Genomic DNA, 16,060 nt, shown 5'->3' on the forward strand with positions numbered 1-16,060 from the left:
ATGGAAAAGAAAAGAACCAAGTAATTTCAATGTTACACTAATGTGCATGCTAAAAATAATGAAAAGATTCAGCACATGGAAATCAAGTAACTTTAAAACAAAATTCATCTTTATGCCTGAAATGATAGAAGAATGTAGCAGATATTTTATCCCATTCTTGTTTTTGTACCCATACTGACTCTTTTGGGGGGCGATCCATACTCAGTTGTGCTTAGCGTTCACTCTTATTTTTGTGGTGAGGGGTCACTATTTCAAGTGCTTTGGGAAATCAGTAGTAGTCAGGGTTGGCAGCATGCAAAGGAAAGGAATTAACCCCTATGTTATCAATCTGGCCCCAAATTCTGATCAATTTTTAATTATTATACTTTTTCAAAGGCTGAAATAGAAGTGTCCCTATTGCTATCATAAGTTGTTTGGTTGCTGCAAACCAGAAAGTAAAAATGAAATGAAGACCAATTGAAAGAACACACGGAATATGAAATCACAGCAGAGGGCTGGAGGCATGCTTGAGTCTTATTTTATACACACTCTATCAAACTGAATTTTTCACAAGTAGAGAACGATAATTTGCCAAATACCCAAGTAGATTTTGGAAGCCTTAGAAAGACTTATTTTTTTTCAGCTTCTTACCACAATCACCACCAACTTGCTAATTTTGGCAATTCCACCAGACATCTTTTGTCTGTCCTTTTCCTTTATATTGGTCAGTCATTGACACACAAATGCCTCTTATGCTTGGAACTCACAATGTTTACAAACTCAACATGGTAGAAAACCTGTTTCAATCTTCTGTCACACATAAGGCTGTGTCTCCTGCACATTTAGGAGATAGTCATGTATATCCAAGTACTGATGTTTTTGGTTTTGTTTTTTAATTTTTGGGTCACACCCAGCGGTGCTCAGGGGTTACTCCTGGCTGTGTGCACAGAAGCCGCTCCTGGCAGGCCCGGGGGTCCAGCCAGATAGGATGCTGGGATTCTAACCACTGTCTGTCCTGAATCAACTGTGTGCAAGGCAAATGCCCTACTGTGGTGCTATCTCTCCAGTCCCATGATGATTTTTTATAAGAGCATTTCATTGTGGCTGTAGTAGTCTGGGGATACTCCCCAGAGGTGCTCAGGAGGCATGGGGTGCCACACAGATGATTTGTGGCTAGCCTGTTGGCAATCCAATACAAGGGCCCAAGAATGCTGTAGTGCTCAGGCCCTGCGGTGAGAGGATCATACTGGCCACCTCAAAGGTTCTGGGGTTCCCCAGGGCCACACACAGTGATGCATAAGGAACCCTGAGATATGCATACTAGGCAAGTGTCCTGACCACTGTATTTTCTATCTTCTAGGCCTTATAAGAGCACTTTGAAGAGGACAATTCTTCCAGTGTTCTATTTCATGGAGAATGTTTCAGGTTCTCTCAGGTAATTTTGAGACCAAGTTGCTTGACTTGACTTGATGCAGACCAAACACAACTTGCTCACTCCCAGGAGAGCTGAAATATCTCAGAGATTTAGAACATATGCTCAGAGCATAGAGTGCAACAGGTAATGTGTTTGCCTTATGCACGACTAGTCAGATCCCCAGAACTCTTTCAGTTTCCTGAGCACTGCCAGGAATGATCCCTGAGCACAGAGCCAGGAGTAAATCCTGAGCATTGCTGAGTGTAGCTCTCCATAAAAAGAAAATGACCCAGAAAATATCACCTATGAGCCTATGACAAGCTTGTCACTAACCTCATCACCTTGGCACTTAGGGGACTTTTATTTCAAAGGTCTTTCAGTCAGAATCCATCTCAGTGACCCATTTCAATAAGACTCTGACTTTGACTCTTTGAGAAGGGTTTGGATTATTCGTTCCTTCTACCCCAGGAAACCTTCAATTCCTTAAGCCTCAACTCCTTAAGATCTACCTTCTCCCCAGAAACTGCTCTCTCGTTCAGATGCTTATTCACCTTTCAAAGAGTACCAAACAAATGGTGATATCCAGCCAAGTAATAAAACGACAGCATATTAGAAGATTCTGGGAACATTTGGTTGTAGCTCAGGACTAGAGTTTGCTAGATAGTTCAGATAGTTTTGCTTTTCTCCTTTACTTAGATCCTACTTTTGCAAGAAAGCAGCCAGAGTGAAACAGAAAATCAAGGCATGTGCAGTCTATAGATGTGGAATTAGAGGGAGCGATGCTAACCCAGAATCAGGACCTATTATCTGGGGAAAGCAATGCCTATCAACCATCTGAGAGCCACATCACAGAATAGCAGGAGAGAGGGACAGGAACTGGAGTCTTAAGCATGTGTATGAGTTATTCTAGCACAGCAAGAGAATGATTTCCTCCATGAGATTGGCCAGAAGCTGTCTACCATTTACATGCACTGATTTATGGTCCTCCATCAACATTTTAACATTTTAAAATAAAATGTTGATGAGTGGGGCATTAAGCAAGAGCAAAAACCAAGTCAAGGATTGGGGGAATAAAGGATACTTTGCTATTAAACAAAGTTTTATTTTTAAGGGTCTATTCTCAAAAGTATTCTTTGAAATTTAGAGTAAGGTAATTATAACAGGGACCTCAGAGTTTATCTAAGCTCATTATTAATTCCTTGTGTGGAACTTTTTTCGATGCTTCACCTGACAGAGGAACCTCTAGCTCTTTTGGACTTCATTTCCTCTAAGACAAAACTTTTTAGGCTTTGTTTGTTTGTTTGTTTGTTTGAGGGTCTTACCTGGTGGTGCTCAGGGCTTACTTCTGAATCTACACACAAGAATCACTACTGGTGGTGCCCAGAGGACCATGTGGGATGCTGGGGATTGAACCTAGGTCAGTTGCATGCAAGGTTGGCCATAACAGCACATTTTGATAGGTAAAGAAAATCATCAGCCTGATAGCCTTTCTGTAAGACTACTCAAGGCCCTCTCATCATTATTCATTATGGGTAACTGTAGCAAGTCAGCCGCTGAAGAGGTTGACTGATGGTGGGATGGAGGATGAGGTATTTTCTTCCAGCTCGGAGCACGCGTCTGCCACCCTGTCTAGCCCACGGTTCTGAGGTGAAACGGCGGGTAAACAGCTCGCAGACAGTCAGGCTCGTGGAAATATTCGCTTTATTTGGAGGACAAAACTAAAGTCCAAAGACTCAGCTTCAGTTCCAGCAAAAAAGCCTCGGCCTTCCACAGACCCTTGTTTTTATACCCCAGAGTCAGGTGCTACCCAATGGTGGGATCAGATACCAACCAATGGTGGAAGCAGAATCAGGTCCTACCCTAGGGTGGGAGCAGAATGCCAGGTCACACCCTAGGGTGGGGCACAATCACCAATCAGTTTAGGGTGAGTAACATAGTAATCCCCCAAAATATTTACATACACAACAGGTAACAATATATTAACATCAGATTAAACAGCATTTAGGTTATGAGCAGATATTGTTTCTGACAATATATAGACTATATATTCAGGTTTTTCCCTTGAAGAAGGATTGGGGGGAATAAAGGATACTTTGTTATTAAACGAAGTTTGTCTTTTCAGGGTCTATTCTCAAATGTTCAATGAGTCTGAGGTGAGGATTAAAACGGCATGCTGCCTATAAAACCATAGTTGACATTGGATATCACATACACACAAATACCTCTTTGTTATTTTATTCAGTGTGTATTAAGCACATATTCTATGCCCAGAACCAAGGACAGAGAGGCCCAGAACTCATCCAGTGAGTATTTTACAACTTAAGACAATTCCCAGAGTCAAGATCCTCTAAGGTGGGCTCCAACTGGTCCATCTAGTCCTTTTGGATGGACTCGGTCCACCTTGCAGTCAGTCCCCTTGCAAGGAAACACAGAGAAAAGGGGTGTGGTGGGAAGGTGCTGGCTTTCTGGACAAGCACCGCCAAAGTCTCTCCACTCCTGTCCCCATTTGTATTCCCTTAGGCCCGGAACTGGAAGGATTCAGTTGAAGGGAGCAAACATCTAACCAGGGGAAATGACAGATTTTACTTAACCCCTGTCTCCATGTGTCAGGGTTTTTTCATCAAGCCATACCACATGGAACATAAAGCTCTGCGTGCAACTGATTTCAAAGAGATGCAGGCCTACCTTGCTGGGATGCCATAAAGTGGGGACCACCAGCTGGGGGCCGGTGGTAAAGCCAACCCAGTGGAACGCAGCGCAAGCAGTCGCGATGCTCATGTGTGACCACAAGAGGGCGCGCGGCTCCGGGAGCTCAGCAGCCTAGCGGCCGGTACCCAAGGCAGCTAGCTCAAGGGGACTTCACTTTTGTCCTTCCAGTTTTCCTTTTCATCTCTACTTTTTGTTTTTCCCTTTACGTATTTATTTTTTAAAGACAATTATTACATTTTAGCATAATTTACTGAAATAACTTTTCTTTCCCTACAAAACTCTTAGTGCCATTGACAAAAATCAATTGGCAATACGTATAATCAAATGTGAGCTTAAGTTTTCCTTTATAAAATCAAGAATTTCTGCATTTTCTTACACACAACCACAGGAAATTCAGGGGCACTCCCAGAGTTGCATTTGCACGCATCAAAAATAAAAGGAGGGATCAGATACTACAGCAGGTAGGGCGTTTGACATTCACTTGGGCAAACTGGGTTTGATCCCTGGCATCCCATATGGTCCCCAAGCCCATCAGGATGATCCCTGAGTACAGGGAGAGGAGTGACCCTTGAGCAATGCTGGGGGTGGCTCAGAAAACAAAAACAATGTTTAAGATATTGAATGAAACACTCTCATTGAAGCCTCAATAAAAGAGTAGAAAATATGGGGTCTGTCTCATTTTATTCTTTTCCTTATGTCATCATGTTCGGAATCCAAGAGAGAGATGGAGCATATACCAATCTGCATATCATTAGGTGGGTGAAGGTGCAAGGTGGGGTTACCGAATTACTGGCAAGCGGAGGAAGGCTGGGTGTGGACTTCCAGAAGCACAATCCTAGTAGCTTAGCCTTGCAACTGCTTGTCACAGACCAATGAAAGTAAGCAGGGACTTACTCGTGTTTCTCTTAGTCAAAAAATGATCCCTGAGTTTAGTACATGTCTAGTGGAGAATGTCCATAGAATGTCCATACTCAAAGGATCCAACTTTCAGAAAATTCAAACTAAATTCAGTATCAGCTGGAACCTATAACAAGAAGATACTATGTGTGTTGCGAAGTATTGCATGACATGACTTCATGTCACAGAATCATGAACCTTGTGCAAGGTCAACCTCAGGTTCAATCCATGACATCCCATATTGTTCCCTGAGTTCACCAGGAGTGATACTGGCGAGTGCAAAGTGCAAAATGCAAAGCCAGGACCAAGACTTGCACATGACTAGGTGTGGGCCCCAAACCAAGGAAAATAAAAGTAATAACACTTTCTGAAAGATGCTCTGGTGATGGTATTTCATTTGCAAGAAATCTTCTCTGAGCACGTCAATTAGGTAAAATTACCAGTTTTAGAAAATATTTTTCAGTAGTTATAACTTAAGTGATAATTGGGGAAAGCATGATCACTCGAAGAAAGTAGTGTCACTATCATTAATTTTTATTCTAAGGTCAGTCAAAGCTAATAATGGTGGTTAAAATAATAGTAAGACAATATTACTGCATTTGAGGAGAAAATGCTAATCGTCTGTTTCAATAACATGACAGACACATCAAAGTCAAGGTTAAAAGCAAGGGAAACAAGATATATAATAAAATAATTTTCCCTATAATAATGAATAGTTCAACCATTAAGTTATTTAAATGCAAATATTTCAATTATGTTGAAGTAAAAGTTACTGTAATATTCAAAATATGTATACATATAAAGAGAATTTACATGAAAACTATTAAGTAGAATAAGAAAAACTTCTTCAGAAAACATTGCTGGGATAACTGGTCATCACAACCAAAAAAAAAATGAAGAAGTCAGACTCTTCTCTAACAACATGCACCAATGTTCAGTCAAAATTGATTAAAGATCCCAATATCAGACCTGAATTTATAAATTATATTGAGGAAAACATCAGTAGGACATTTTATGACATTAAAGCTATTCTATTCTAAAGGTCTTCAATGATTCAACATCACTGGCCAAGGAAATAGAAGCAAAGATCAATAAACAGGACTGCATCAAACTAAGAAGTCTGCACTGCAAAAGCAATGAGGACCAGAAGTAAAAAAAAAAATAAATAAATAAAGCCCTGACTTGGAGAGCTTTCATCTGACAAAGCATTAATATCTAAGATATATAAAGCACTGGCAAACTTTATAAGAAAACAAGAACAACGGCCCTCTTCAAAAAAGTGCAGGGGAGAGGCTGGAGTCAAAGCACAGTGGGTAGGAAATTTGTCTTGCAGGCAGCCAACTAGGGTTCAATTTTCAGCATCCCATATGTTCCCCAAATTCTGAGTGATCTTTAAGTGCAGAACCAGTAACCCTTGAGTGATACTGAGTGTGGCCCAAAGACCAAAAAGAAGAAAATGCAGGGAAGAGATGAACAGAAACTTCTGCAAAGAAAATAGATGATTGAAAGATATATGAAAAAGCATTCTGAATTAATTATCAGGGAAATGCAAATCAAAACAACAATGAGACATCAGCTTACACCAGTGAGACTGGCACACAACACTAAGAACAAAACAACTGGTGTTGGTGTGGATGTGAGAAAAAGCAACCATCACTGGTAGAAATGTTGACTAGCCTGTGCTTTTAGAAGAATAGTATCACCACTCCTCAAAAAATGAAGAATTAGGTTGCCATTATGACCCAGCAATTTTACTTCTTGGCATCTGTCCTATGCCTCCCCCCCCCAAAAAAAAAATCTATCCAGAAAAGACATTTGTACTGTTGTGTTCAAAACAGCACTATTCTCAATAGTATGGAAAGAACTCAAATACCCAAGAACAAATGAATGGCTAAAGAAACAACAGTACATACAGACAATGAATACTACTCGATCATTTAAAAAAAATAAAATCTGCTATTTGTTGTTACATGAATGGATCTGGAGAGTATTGTGCTGAATGAAACTAGACAGAGGAAAAGGAAGAACAAAGTATGACCTCTCTCATACTCAAGATCTCAGAAACATAGAGAAATAACAAATGTCCACAGGCAACAGAAACTGAGAACTTGCCTTTAGTAGAAAACTTACCACAGAGGGAAAATAGGGGAAGGATGGGGGGAAGGGAGATAGTGGTGGAGGGAAGTGGACACTGGGGAAAGGTGTGGTGCTGGGTTGTGCTACACACAAAAGCCCACCACTAAGAGTATTATACACGACAGTGCCTACAATTTTAAAAGGCTGAAAAAAAACGAAGAATTTTCATAAAGGCTGTAGTAATGAAAATACAGAGATCTACTTTTTAGGATCTGTTTGAGCCCTAGGTTGATAATCCCTGCTTTGAAACTGGAAGTAATATGGGTTTTAAGGAAGTAGTGGGAGTGGAGGGAACTCCGAGAGATGGCAAGGCACTTGCCTTGTGTTTAGCAAGCTTGTGTTGGATTCTGCCTGGCATTCCATATGGTCCCCCAAGCACCACCAAAGTGATTCCTGACTGCAGAGCCAGAGTAACTCTTGCTCATGGCTGAATGTGCCCCCCCCCCAAAAAAAAGAGAGGAAAATAGAGAGGCCTAGAAGATCACTTAAGAGTTAAGAGTTTTTGCCAACCAACCAGGGGCAGAAATGCAAACACCAGGGCTGCTACATGTGCTTAAAAGATCCTGACAGTCTGACATGGTCTGCCTAGTGAGGGAAGAAGAGAGAAAAAGGAAGTATGTGGAAAGGGCTGGCCACCCCCAAATTGCATTTGTTCCTTCCCCCAGGCAACCAGAGTGCCAAGCTGAGACCACGTCTGGCACCAGGCGTGTTGGCTCTAGGCAACCAACCCTCTCCTCAAGGCCTGTGTCAAGAATGTGGGACTCACAGGTCTGTGTTGGTGAGCAAGGGTTCAGCTGAGCAGCTTGGCCTCTAGTGTCAGCTTTACCCCAAGCCAAGCTGCTTGTCTGTCTTCATAATGGAATTCTGGATCGAACTGAATTTTAAGAAAGGTTTTTGCTGCTTAAAAAGCAACAAAAATCAATCCAAGGAGTTGAAACTGCCTCTGGGTGGCTTTTATTTGATTTTATTTTGGATTACTGATAGGCATTCACCCCCCTCTGATTTTTGTTTTCTTGTTTTTTCTTTTTTGGACCTTCTAGTATCTTCCAAATTTTTAACAATGGAAAAGTATTACTTTTCTACTAAGACAACATTGTTCTATTAAAATAAAAGAATAAGCATTGCCTACTTCTCAAAAAAAAAGTGCTGAAAACAGACTTTTTGCTGGATGATGGCATTTTGAATGTGAGTTGCAGTTTTCAAACATAAAACACAGCTGTTTTGTCTTTTACCCTGAAGCTGTGAAAAAAAGGGGGGGGGGGAGGAATTTTAAAAGCGGGAACAGGAAAAGACTATTGAGAAAAGTGGCTGCTATTTCTAGGCTAAAGTTACCCTGGCAACAGTGCTCGCAGGAACTGCGCCTCCCCCTCGTGACTCTGCTGGGATTGGTGAGGCAGGAATCCCAAGGCTGATGGGTCCCAGTCGCGCAGGCCAGAAGAAATCTGAGGCGATGTGAGAGGGAGACCAGGCTGGAAGGATGCTGCGACAGTTTAGAGCAGTCTGTGAGGCCCTGAGGCCCGGCAGAGCTGTAAGATGACAGGCAAGAGGCCGCAGGCAGCCCTGCAGCTGGACGGGTCGTTCCTGGGTGGACGAAGGCCCAAGGCCACAGGAGCTGCGACCGAGGAAAAGACGCAGCTTCAAGGAACAGTTGGAAAGATAGAAAAGAAGGTGAAGTTGCTCAGTAACTAGTTCAGGACTGGGCAGAATGATTAAAATAAACTGGGGGATGAAGAAGAATTTAGAGATGAGCCACTCTGTCCAAAACAAAAACACCCCAAAACTAAGTCATGCAATTTTATAACCAAGTACCAAGGACTTTTGTTTTTTTTTCTAGTCAGTTTTCTGACTAGATCAAAGATTTGCTAATTGCTTGGGGAAAGCAGCACATTGATGCAAGGAGACTGAGAGCTGTTGAGAGCTTCCAGACAAAAGGCAAGAGACCGGCATCAGAAAAGGATAAAGTAGGAGCAACTGGACTGGTGCTAGGGAGATAGCTTGGTATTTGTATAAACTTTGTATTCAGGAGCCCTGGGTCCATCTTGAACTCCACAGGGTCCCTTAAGCATCACTGGGCATGATCCCAGGGAAGAAAGGAAGGAAGGAAGGGAGGGAGGGAGGGAGGGAGGAAGGAAGGAAGGAAGGAAGGAAGGAAGGAAGGAAGGAAGGAAGGAAGGAAGGAAGGAAGGAAGGAAGGAAGGGAGGGAGGGAGGGAGGGAGGGAGGGAGGGAGGGAGGGGGGAGGAGGAAGGAAGGAGGGAGGGAGCGAGGGAGGAAGGAAGGAAGGAAGGAAGGAAGGAAGGAAGGAAGGAAGGAGAGAAAGGAAGGAAGGAAGGAAGGGGAGGAAGAAAGAAAGGAAAGGGAGGAAGGAAGGGGAAGAAGGAAGGAAGGAGAGGAAGGAAGGGGAGGAAGAAAGAAAGGAAGGGGAGGAAGGAAGAAAGGAAGGAAGGGGAGGGAGGAAGTAAGGGGAGGGAGGAAGGAAGAGGAGGAAGAAAGGATGGATGGAAGGAAGGAGAGGAAGGACGGAAGGAAGGAGAGGAAGGTGAGGAAGGAAGGATGGAATAACGGAAGAGGAGGAAAAGAGGGAGGAAGGGAGGGAGGGAAGGAAGGAAAAGGGGAGGAAGGAAGGGGAGGAAGAGAGGGAAGGAGGGAAGATACATAGCAAGGTAGCAACCAAGGGCCAAAATCAACACAATGGGATACTGAGCCACACAACTGAACTGATGAGGGAAGTATGGTGGAAAGGGAAAGCCACTGTGGTTCTTCTAGGAGGGAGGTGGGTCAACTGGTACTGGATGTGGTGTTGGAATTATCTATACGGGAAACCATCATCAAAAGTATTGTAGGGGATGGAGAGATAGCATGGAGGTAAGGCATTTGCCTTTCACGCAGAAGGTCGTTGGTTCAAATCCCGGCATCCCATATGGTCCCCCGAGCCTGCCAGGAGCGATTTCTGAGCGTGGAGCCAGGAGTAACCCCTAAGCACTGCCGGGTGTGACCCAAAAAACAAAAACCAAAAAAAAAAAAAAAAAAAAAAAAGTATTGTAAATCACAGGACCTCAATCAGTAAATAAAAGTTTTTAAAAAAATACAGGAATGGGGCGGGCGAGGTGGCGCTAGAGGTAAGGTGTCTGCCTTGCAAGCGCTAGCCAAGGAAGCACCGCGGTTTGATCCCCTGGCGTCCCATATGGTCCCCCCAAGCCAGAGGCAATTTCTGAGTGCTTAGCCAGGAGTAACCCCTGAGCATCAAACAGGTGTGGCCCAAAAAACCAAAAAAAAAAAGAAAAAAATCAGGAAGAATAAAAAAATATGCTAACTTTTAAAATACTTCTTTTATGCCAAACTGTTCGAAGCACTTTATAATAGGTCTCATATCTTTAATGCCTAAAGTTTGGTGTTTCCAAATTAATGGGGTGCATTACCTATCAGAGCTAATCAAGGACTGAGACAGACTTCAGCCACCCATTGCTGGAATGAGGACCGTCTTCCCACCATCCTTGAATACACCATTGTCTGTGGCCTGGATTATGGCTTGGGTGACAATTCAGCCCAGCTATTCAGGTAAGCCCTGGCTGGAACCCACAATCCTGACATAGAGATACACTTCTTTTTCGAAATCGATCAGGTTTAAAAAGAAATTCCACTATCTCTCCTAACAGTGAACATCTTTCATGCTTCTACTCTCAAGCATCTCCAGTAATTTCTCTTCCCAGAAAGTAAAATGGGGCTGAAGCAATATTTCAGCGGTAGGGCATTTGCCTTGCATGTGACTGACCTGGGATGGACCAAGGTTCTATTCCCAGCATCCCCTATAGTCCCCTGAGCATGCCAGGAGTTATTTCTGAGTGTAGAGCCAGGTGTAACCCCTCAGCACTGCCAGGTGTGTCCCAAAACAAAACAAAACAAAACAAAACAAAAAGTGAAAATGTAGGGGCCGGAGAGATAGCATGGAGGTAAGGCATTTGCCTTTCATGCAGAAGGTCATTGGTTTGAGTCCCAGCATCCCATACGGTCCCCCGAGCCTGCCAGGAGCAATTTCTGAGCGTAGAACCAGGAGTAAACCCTGAGCGCTGCCAGATGTGACCCAAAACAAATAAACAAACAAAAGTGAATGTAAATGACCCATGCTACTCCTCTTCTGTAAGCCCTCCAATAACTCCATTGCTCTGATACTATTGGTACTAGCCGGTTTTCACTTGGCCTAGACCCCACTCCTGGGGTGGGCTTGGTTTTCTCAATAAAGACTGCCTCGGTAACCCGGAGGGGAAGCTGCCTTCTTGGCTCACAGTTCCTCCTGGTATAGCAGCTGGCTTGTGAGTGCACAGTTGCGGTGTGAGTTCCTGGCTTGTTATTTTTCCAGTCGTGTGTGGATTATTTCCTGTGTTGGAATTGCTACCAGATTCACATTTCTTGTCTTACACAGATTGGGGGCGTGGGGATCCTTCTCCCTCACTGAAGATTGTGGAACACTCAACCTTTCACATGAAATAAATCACATGAAATAATTTCACATGAAATAAATCACATGAAATAATTTCACATGAAATAAATCATTGTTCCTTACAAAGGCTTGTAGCTACCATTCATTCATTTTTGTTTCATTCTACATTCAGACTTTCTTTCTCTGTTCCAGTAGATTTACCTCCAGTTAGTACCTTCACAAGCCCTCATTTATCTTGAATTCTACCCAACCTCTCTATCAGGCCAAAAATAGTGTCTTTTTTTTTTTTTGCATTTAATAATATTCTAAAAGAGCCTCTAATAGTTCTTTGAAGATATTATTTTAATTTCTGGATGATTTCCCTTCAGAGGGTTGTGCCACATGAAACCATGTCTTAATGCAATAGATTAACATTGCTCCCTTCTACACACAGCAATGATCAGGGGCTATTCTAGGATCTGTACCGCAGGAACTACACAATCCAATAGCTCAAACCCTAGCTCTATGTATTTCCGAGGACTGAATCCAGTTAGCTGTGTATAAAGCGAGTGCCTTGCCCACTGTAATATCCCTTAGGCTCAAGATTTTTGCAGTAGCCCATACTATTAAAAACATTTTGGGGGGCAGAGCCATAGTACAGCAGGTAGGGCATTTGCATTGCAATCAGCCTGGCATACCATATGATCTTGAGCACTGCTGCCAGGAGTAATTCCTGACTGCAGAGCCAGGGGTGATGTCTGAGTACCACTGGGGTGTGACCCCCCAAATGAAATCAAGCAAAAACATTCAGGGGGGGGGATTTCCAAGTGGAACTCAAGAGGCCTGAAGATTTGTAACCATTCAGACCAATGAGGATACAGCACTACTCAGCTGGTGATTACCTGAGTCACATTTAACTCTGGAGTCTGCAGGGCCATATCTTTTAATACTTAAGGGACCATGCAGTGATAGGATCAAAATGGGGTCATTCACATGTAAGGCATATATCTGAAATCCTGTATTATCTCTTGGTCCATGAAAACATCTTTAAATCATCCCTTTCAAGGTGGAAATGGCCTTTCTATTTCTTAAAACATTTAATTAAGCCATTTAAATATTTTCTTATAAATACATTGAACTACATTTAAATTTTTATTTTAGGTATCATGATTTTGTGAATTATGGCAGGGTTCCATGCAAAGAAACATTCCAACATCATACCCTCACTAGAATGTCAGTGTTTCTCTCCCATGTTCTAATGTCTGCCCACACCCCCCTATTACCTCTAACCCCACTACAGTGATATGCATCCTATTAGAAACTAGTTCTCAGGGCCAGAGATACAGCACAGTGGTGAGGCATTTGCCTTGCATGTGGCCGATCCGGGACAGACCCAGATTCACAGCATCCCATATGGTCCCTTGAGCTTGCCAGAAGCAAGAATTAACCTCTGAGCATCACTAGGTGCGGCCCAAAAACCAATCAATCAATAAACTGCTTTTAAAAAAAGATACTAGTTCTCAGTTTCTGCCTGTTGCCTTTGAGTATTTGTTATTTCTTTGCAATATTACTTTATTTACCACATAAAAGGGCTATATTTTTGACATACTGGAAGTTTTTTCTCCTACCTAATCATCTAAATACCTTATAAAACCTATGAAAACACTAACATATAGTGGAAGCAGGGCTTATAGTTTAATTAGATAACATACATGAAGTAACCCAGGGCACCCCTCTCTGTCAGTGGTATGTAAACTGTCTCTAAAATTACTGCTCAAACCAAGCACAGAGACTCTTTCATCCTTTATTTTTGGGGTAGCATTGAAGTTTATTTGAACCCATACCCAGCAGTGCTCAGAGGATTGAACCAGTGTAAACTTTTGTGTGCAAGTCAAGAGTCTGAATTCTTGTTCTACCCCTCAGGTCCCTCTTTTCACTCTATTGTCATGAAAGTAAAAATCCCCCTCAGATTTCTTTGGATTAACAAGACTGATACTAATGTTAGTCTTTTTGTAAAAGCAAAGCAGCCTTACTTGAACTTTCAAAAAGCATGGCATAGCTGTCATATATAATGCTGTTATTAATAATATCAAGTTTTTTTCATTTCAATTTTTCTTAGTATAGATTCCCAGAAGGGGCATAAATGTCAGATCATTGTAGCACAGCCTCCTTGATATTCAATTTTTCCATTTCCATTTAGTTCTCAGGCAGCTGCATTCGGGAGGGGGCGGCAGATGTTGGATTGAAGGAGGGTGAGCAAAAAGATCAGGTAGGGTAAGTGGATGTCTTGAGGAGAGATGGAAGCCTTGTTTGCACTCCTGAGTTCACCAATGCAACCCTTTTTGTGCCTTTTCCCAGTCCCTCACTCTCATTGCCTCGGGTGAGAGTGAAGGGTGAAATAGGATTTTATCTAGTTTGCAAGTCTGGGCTGCAAAACATATAGGTTAGGCCTTTGCCCACTCGCTACTTGAGGAGGCTTCTGCTTTTCCGCCCTCCATGTGAGGCAATGTCAGTGAGGTCAGACACCACACTTGGGAGATATTGGTTGCTGCAGGCTGTCAGACCCTGTCCAGTTAAGGAAATGGAGAGTACAGAGAGAAGGCATTTCTCTACGAACAGTTTGATTAGCAACAAAACGGGAGTATTTTTGTTCTGTCTGCCCAACTTCTATTTCTAAATAAATCAGCCAGAAAAGATGACTACCATTGACTGTCCCACAAATCCTCCATATGTTGCAATAGTAATAATAATGTTAATGGTATTTTCAAACTCTAACATATTTTAAACTGTCTGCATTTTTAGATACATTTTTTTTTGTTCTGGCTAAACATTTCCTTTTCAACCATTTAGCCTCAAAACTCTGGCAGTTTGGCTATTGTTCATCTGTCACTTTTTTAAGATGTGAACAGTCTGAGGGAGTTGGGGTGCTGTGCATTTTTTTTTTTGATTAGCAAATCAAGATAGTTTTTATTGAACAAAACTTACTTAGAACTATGTCTTGGGAAAGAAAGGAAGGAAGTATATATATATTCAAGAGAGACTACAGGCTTCTTGTAAAGAGCAAGAAAAGATACACAGAAACAAGCAAGCAAGTTACATTTTCTTTTTTCTTTTTTTTTTTAATTACTTTTATTTAAGAAAGAGGACAGGGTAAAGTTAAAGTGGAAGCCCAATCACCCATAAGCAGAATTCTCGGTAGACCCATCGATGACATCCCAGCCTTGATCTTTCAACCAAAGAAAATTAAGAAAAACAAAACTGTGCTCGCTTCGGCAGCACATATACTAAAATTGGAACGATACAGAGAAGATTAGCATGGCCCCTGCGCAAGGATGACACGCAAATTCGTGAAGCGTTCCATATTTTAAAAAAAAAAAAAAAAAAAAAAAAAAAAAGAAAAACAAAACTGAACCAATGTACAATACAATTAATTTGTCCCTCAAATCCCCAGTTGTATTACATACTATTTCTTAGCAGCACACAATATAATCCAAAGAGATTAGACTTATGTAACTCCTTAAACATTGAGGGCAAAGTACATTTATCTAGTTCCATGCACATGCTTACTAGTTTAAGTTAACCTCAAAAGTTTTAGTGGGTTGTTTTTCTTAAGGATTGGAGTCAAGGGAAAATAGTAAAAAATGGTGTTAGAGTGGCATTTGTTTGCATAGGCCCACCAAAATATAAGGGACATGGAAAGAAAAATTATGGTCTAAATACAAGGAGACCCTACCCCTGAAGTTTCCTGGCACAGGACTGACTCTAGGCTCCAGGCAAACTAGTTTGTCCAATTCAAGTCATCGTCTGTAGTGGCAATACACCTCCATTCCTCACATAGTCTCTGTTGTTGGTATCATGCTTCTGTATTAAAGGTCCTGGAGTCTGCATATCCCATATTGCAGGTGCTGTGCATTTTAAGGTAATTCCTCTCTTTGTTGTTTGTTAAATCATACAATTTGGAGGAGAAATTAAGTTGCACCTAAAAGTGGTTGTATTTTCTTTTTCTTTAGGTTTTGGGCCACACCTGGCAGTGCTCAAGACCTATTCCTGGTTCTCTGCTCAAGGTATCACTCCTGGCAGGTTTAGGTGGACTAGACGGGATGCCAGAGACTGAACCCGTTCGACCTTGTGCAAGGCAAGTACTCCACTCACTGTACTATTGCTCAGGTTACCTTTCCTTTGGTTTACCTGGAATGTGATAAATTAGTTCCACTTATGTATTTTTCACTTCATAGTATGTGTTTGGAAGAATCAAGCACTGCATGGGATGTCCTCTACCACTAAGCCACATTCCAGTCACTTGTCTTTACTCTTTTTTGTTTGTTTGTTTGTTTTATTTTGTTTTGGGGGCCATACTCAGTGGGTGCTCAGAGTTTACTCTGAGTTCTGTACTCAGGGATTGCTCCTGACAGGCTCATGAATGAAGGAGCAAATGAATAAATGAATGAATGAAGGAGCAAATGAAGATGAAAAGCTGAGGATCAAACCTAGGTCAGCTGTTTGCAAGGC

At 42.0% G+C, this 16,060-nt stretch overlaps 1 non-coding gene across 1 annotated transcript; it reads left to right on the plus strand.

Annotated features, from left to right (window-relative positions):
* Positions 1-14,811: 14,811 nt before the first annotated feature.
* Positions 14,812-14,918, plus strand: LOC126032891 (U6 spliceosomal RNA). Its single transcript, XR_007504052.1, has one exon. It is a non-coding gene; the product is annotated as a U6 spliceosomal RNA (small nuclear RNA).
* Positions 14,919-16,060: the final 1,142 nt, after the last annotated feature.

This window comes from Suncus etruscus, chromosome 16, assembly GCF_024139225.1.
Source record: "Suncus etruscus isolate mSunEtr1 chromosome 16, mSunEtr1.pri.cur, whole genome shotgun sequence".
Classification (NCBI taxonomy): domain Eukaryota; kingdom Metazoa; phylum Chordata; class Mammalia; order Eulipotyphla; family Soricidae; genus Suncus; species Suncus etruscus.